At 45.1% G+C, this 6,183-nt stretch overlaps 1 protein-coding gene across 1 annotated transcript in view; it reads right to left on the reverse strand.

Moving 5' to 3' along the window:
* LOC124605503 (mucin-5AC-like) overlaps positions 1-3,148 on the reverse strand; it is a 350,511-nt gene extending 347,363 nt beyond the window's left edge. The window contains exon 1 of the mRNA XM_047137235.1: positions 2,876-3,148. The gene's annotated coding sequence lies outside the window, so the exon portion shown is untranslated. The remainder of the gene's footprint in view (positions 1-2,875) is intronic.
* Positions 3,149-6,183: the final 3,035 nt, after the last annotated feature.

Genomic DNA, 6,183 nt, shown 5'->3' on the forward strand with positions numbered 1-6,183 from the left:
AAGTTTAAAAGAATGACTGACAGATATGTAACCAGTAGAGCAGCTCGTGATGGGAGGCACCTACCATGGTATACAGTCACAGTAATGACACGCCTAAAGAAACAGAGACTACTCCGTATTAGGTTTACAAGAAAGCTTAGGGCTATAGACAGAGAGATGTTGAAAGACACGCGACTACCGGCTAAGAGAGCAATGCGTAAAGGTTTCAATGACCACCGCAACAGAATATTAACGAAAGATCTCTTACAAAACCCAGGGAAATTCTGGTCGTATGTAAAGGCTGTTAATGGCACCAAAACTTGTGTCCAGTCACTACTGAATGAGACAGAAACTGAAACTGAAGATAGCAAAGCAAAAGCAGAACATGTTCAACTCCGTTTTCAAATGTCCCGTTACGAAGGAAAACCCAGCAGTGCTGCCACAGTTAAATTCTCGTACTACTGGAAAGATGATTGAAATAGATGTTAGTGTCAGTAGTGTTCAGAAAGAGCTGAAATCGTTACAATTGAACATAGTTCCAGGGCCCGATGGTCTCCCTGTCATATTCTGTGCCGAACTTGCGGCTGCGTTAGCCCCTCTTTTAACTATAATCTACCGTAGATTCCTTGAACAATAAAAAGTGCTGAGTAGTTGGAAAGAAAACACAGGTCACACTCATCTACAAGAAGGATAGCAGAAGTGATCTACAAAACTGTCATCCAATATCTCTGATATCGATTTGTCGCAAACTCTTAGAATATATTATAAGCTCAAATGCAGTGAGGTGTCTCGAACAGAATGACCACCATCATGCGAACCATCATGAATTCCAAACACACTGATCATGTCATATCCAGTTCGCACTTTTCTCAAATGACACAATGAAAGCTTTGGATCAAGGCTGCGACTTAGGTACAGTCTTTCTCGAGTCCCGAAAAGCATACTGTCGAAAGTACGATCGTGTGGGTTATCAAGCGAATTTGTGACTGGATTGAGGGTAATTTGGTGGGGAGGACGCAGCAAGTTATCTTGGATGGAAAATCATTCTCCTAACACCTGGTGTATCCCAGGGTGGTATTGGGTCGCTTGCTGTTCATGTTGAATATAAATGATCTTGCAGACAATATTAATACTAACCACAGACTTTTCCCAGACTAAGCAGTTACTGATAATGAAGTACAGTCTGAAAGAAGGGGCAAAAATATTCAGTCAGAGTTCGATAAGATTTCCAAGTGGTACAAAGATTGGCAACTGGATTCTAATATACAGAAATGTAAAACTGCGCACCTCACAGAAAAGTAGCATTCTGTGATTACAATACCAATGAGGACATTTGGAATTGGTCAGCTGATAAAAATACCTGAATAGGGATATGAAATGAAAATATCATATAGTCGCAGTCGTAGATAAAGAGCTTGGAAGACTGCAGCTCATTGATAGAATAATGCGTAAGTTCAATCAGTCAACAAAGGAGACTGCACATAGTCCTCGAATATTGCTCAAGTGTGTGGAACTTGCACCAAAAATGAACGGATAAAAGGAAGGGCAGCACGAATGGTCACAGGTTTGTTCGACCCTTGAAAGAGTGTCTCGAAGACGCTGAAGGAACTGCACTGCAGACTCTTGGAAATAGATGCAAACTATTCGGTGGAAACCTATGTTGAAAGTTTCTAAAACCAGCTTTAAATGATGAATCTGGGAATATAGTACAGCCCTTTACGTGTCGCTACCACAGGGATCGCGAAGACAAGTTTTAAGAATGACAGCGCGTACAGAGACAATTAAACAGTCGTTCTTCCCGCGCTCCATACGCAAATGGAACGGGAAAAACTAGAAACTGTTACAATGCCATGTATCCTCTGTCATGTCCTTCACACTGGCTGTCCAGAGTAAGGATGAATATGTACAGGATGTTTCACAATTCATGTTCCACACTTCTTGAGGTTGTAGAGGGGACTTAGTAGATCGAGTTTTGCATAGGAACCCATTTCCGGAAACTTCATCCAACGACGCTACAGGGCATCAAAGTTATAGTAAATTTATGTATACACAGGGTGATCCCGTAATGATGTTACAGACTTTCTGGGTGATGGAAAAGGATAAATGTATCAATTTGAGGCAAGGTCCCCTGTACAGGAAACGAACGAGTCGCAAGTTAGAAGTGAAAACCGTTCTGATACTTCTGACTGGAATACATGTATTGGTACTGTTGTTGCTGAGATTGTAGGGTAGGGAAGTTTCAGGGGTGGTAGTATGGACCCAATTAAGAAAAAACGTCTAGTAAATATGGGCTCTAAAATGCTTACTCATAGCTCCTCGCGTATGCCTTTTAGAGCCGATATTTACCAGACATTTTTACTTGTTTTGGTCCATACTGCCACCTCTGAAACTTGCCTACCCTACAATCTTAGCAACAACAGTACCGGCACATGTATTCCACAGTCAGAGGTACCAGGACGATTTTCGCTTATAATTTTCGACTCGTTCGTTTTCGGTAGAGAGACGTTTACCTCAAATTGATACATTTATTCTTCTCCATCATTCTAGAAAGTTCGTAACATAATAACGGAATCATTTTATATATACATACATTTACAGGCGCCGGTGCTTATAACTTTGACGCTCTAGAGCATCATTGGATGACACTTCCGAGGATGGGTTCCTATGTAAAATTTGACCTACCATGTCCGCTCTACAACCTCTACAAGTGTGTAACATGAATTGTGAAACACCCTGTGGGTGTAGATTCATATGGGGTTAACTTAATAAGTACATACGTAAGTTGTCGAAAAGAGCCGACATCGTCGTTGAGATAACAGTAGAGACAGGAAAGGGAATGCATTTGCTGGGAAACGCAGCCGTAAACTGTACACAGAAGGCGACCGGGCGTACCTACCTTAGTCGTTTATTCCTCCCTCGAGATAAGATGTCGGCAGCGCAGGTGCAGCACACACTGTCTTCTCACATGCGCGCCCTACGTCGCACTGGCCGCGGTCGGTTTCCCTAGAGATGCGGAAGAGCGTCACCGGTGGTGGCACTGAGCAATGAGCATCCCCCGCGGTCACGTCAGCTTCGCGTGTCCTCAGGAGTCGGCGGACTGGGGCAGCGGTGAAGAGCGCTGGTCGGGCAGTCGGTTCGCCCGCACGAGTCGAAATCCCCGCGGCTGCAAAAAGCCGGCCGCTGTCTCTTTCTGCCCCCTCCTCCTGCCGCCACCCCCTCCCCGCCACGACCTTTCCCGCGCTGCAACAGCGGGCGCCGTCGCTCTCCTTTCTCCGGTAGAGCCGGGCCGCCACGCCTCTGCGGCGGACACGTCCGGCAACAGCCAAGGCGAACCGGCTGGCCGGCTGCCGGTCACCTGCGGGCGGCGCTCGGACAGCCCATTCGTTGTATAACGACGCGCCGACCAGCCCCCAGGAAGAGCCGCACCGTCCGAAAGCGGGAGTCGGCTCCACTTTGGTCTGTGGCAACCCACTCACTTGTTTACTACTCGGGAATAAAAAAAAATGCGATAACGGTGTCACACACCAGGCTTCAACTCACACGCCATCGCTCTGTGCGACCTACCTCCGCGACGCGATTGTGAAACTGGAAGGACGAATGTCCAAAGTTATCATATTGTTACCTACGCTCAAGCTTTTGACAATGTTGACTGGAATACTCTCTTTCAAATTCTGAAGGTGGCAGGAGTCAAAAACAGGGAGCGAAAGGCTATTTACAATTTGTACAGAAACCAGATGGCAGTTATAAGAGTCGAGGGACATGAAAGGGTAGCAGTGGTTCGGAAGGGAGTGAGACAGGGTTGTAGCCTCTCCCCGATGTTGTTCAATCTGTATATTGAGCAAGCAGTAAAGGAAACAAAAGAATAATTCGGAGTAGGAATTATAATCCATGGAGAAGAAATAAAAACTTTAAGGTTCGCCGATGACACTGTAATTCTGTCAGAGACAGCAAAGGACTTGGAAGAGCAGTTGAACGGAATGGACAGTGTCTTAAAAGGAGGATATAAGATGAACATCAACAAAAGCAAAAAGAGGATAATGGAATGTTGTCGAATTAAGTCGGGTGATGCTGAGGGAATTAGATTAGGAAATGAGACAATTAAAGTAGTAAAGGAGTTTTGCTATCTGGGGCGCAAAATAACTGATGATGGTCGAAGAAGAGAGGATATAAAATGTAGATTGGCAATGGCAAGGAAAGCGTTTCTGAAGAAGAGAAATTTGTTAACATCGAGTATAGATTTAAGTGTCAGGAAGTCGTTTCTGAAAGTATATGTATGGAGTGTATTCATGTATGGAAGTGAAACATGGACGATAACTAGTTTTGACAAGAAGAGAATAGAAGCTTTCGAAATGTGGTGCCACAGAAGAATGCTGCAGATTAGATGGGTAGATCACATAACTAATGAGGAGGTATTGAATAGAATTGGGAAGGAGAGAAATTTGTGGCACAACTTGACTAGAAGAAGGGATCGGTTGGTAGGGCATGTTCTGAGGCATCAAGGGATCACAAATTTAGTATTGGAAGGCAGCGTGGAGGGTAAAAATCGTAGAGGGAGACCAAGAGATGAATACACTAAGCAGATTCAGAAGGATGTAGGCTGCAGTACGTACTAGGAGATGAAGAAGCTTGCACAGGATAGAGTAGCGTGGAGAGCTGCATCAAACCAGTCTCAGGACTGAAGACCACAACAACAACAACCTACGCTCACATTAAAGTGACACGTGACGTCTCGCTAGAAGTGCTGATCAATAAACACAATCAGACATCAGGAAATGCATTCGCAATTGGGAATGTGTACCACCATGGGCTGCGTACTGAAATGACGACAGTGATTTCCCGCGTCACGTGACTAGTCCCGTAACTGCTTCGGCTATCCGTGCACGAACCACGGCCAGGCACAAACTTCCATACGTCATCGTCCATGTGTCACAAACTACACTCATCCGTTAGGTGTAGAGTGGTGGAAACCAGCACAAAGGCATGGATATTTGCAGGAAAATTAACATGGCCGGTTGGAATAATGGTTGAAGATGTCTTGCCCCGGCCTGACTTTGAACCCCGTGGAAAACTTAGGGCGAATCCTTACAAGGCGTGTTTGTCACGATGGACGGCAATTTAAGGCCGTATGTGAGCTGAAAAGAGCGGTAGGAAAAGAGTGAGCGACAATTTCACTGCAAGCATTACAAATCCTAACAAAATCAATACTGAAGAGAATTTTTGATGATGTGATGATGTTTGGATTGTGGGGCGCTCAACTACGCGGTTAACAGCGCCCGCACAAATTCCCAACCTCTTCTCAGTCCAATCTTGCCCCGTGCATGAATGATGATGAAATGATGAGGACAACACAAACACCCAGTCATCTCGAGGCAAGTGAAAATTCCTGACCCCGCCGGGAATCGAACCCGGCACCCCGTGCTCGGGACCACGAGCTGCGGACGAGAAGTTTTGAGGTAACTGGGAAGAACGGAAGTTGGACAAAGTACTAACAATGGGATAACACAAGAGAACGGTGACTGCCTTTATACCAATTTCCATACAGGAAATGCAAACGCCTAATTTTGTTACTTTTGTTATGAAAGAAGATTTGTAATTCAGTCACGAGTGTTCATGTCTTATATGGATCTACTACTTTTATAATAAACTCGATACATGTATGCTTCAGACTTCGTATATTACCACTGTAGGAACGGTGCCTTTATACTGATTTCCACTACTGTACTCCCGCCCTCCTATAGTCACTCAATGACGACACCACGACACCTTCTCGTGCACCAAAGAAGCATCAGCAAACGACTATAGACTGCTATCCACCCTATGCGACAGATCATTTATGTATATACGGGCATGGATGTCCTTAGGTTAATTAGGTTTAAGTAGTTCCAAGTTCTAGGGGACTGATGACCTGAGATGTTAAGTCCCATAGCGCTCAGCCGGCCGAAGTGGCCGTGCGGTTCTAGGCGCTAAAGTCTGGAACCGCGAGACCGCTACGGTCGCAGGTTCCAATCCTGCCTCGGGCATGGATGTGTGTGATGTCCTTAGGTTAGTTAGGTTTAAGTAGTTCTAAGTTCTCGGGGACTAATGACCTGAGAAGTTGAGTCCCATAGTGCTCAGAGCCATTTTGAACCCATAGCGCTCAGAGCCATTTGAACCATTTATGTATATAGAAAATAATAGAGGTCCTATAACATTTCCCTGGAGCGT

This window comes from Schistocerca americana, chromosome 3, assembly GCF_021461395.2.
Source record: "Schistocerca americana isolate TAMUIC-IGC-003095 chromosome 3, iqSchAmer2.1, whole genome shotgun sequence".
NCBI classification, from domain to species: domain Eukaryota; kingdom Metazoa; phylum Arthropoda; class Insecta; order Orthoptera; family Acrididae; genus Schistocerca; species Schistocerca americana.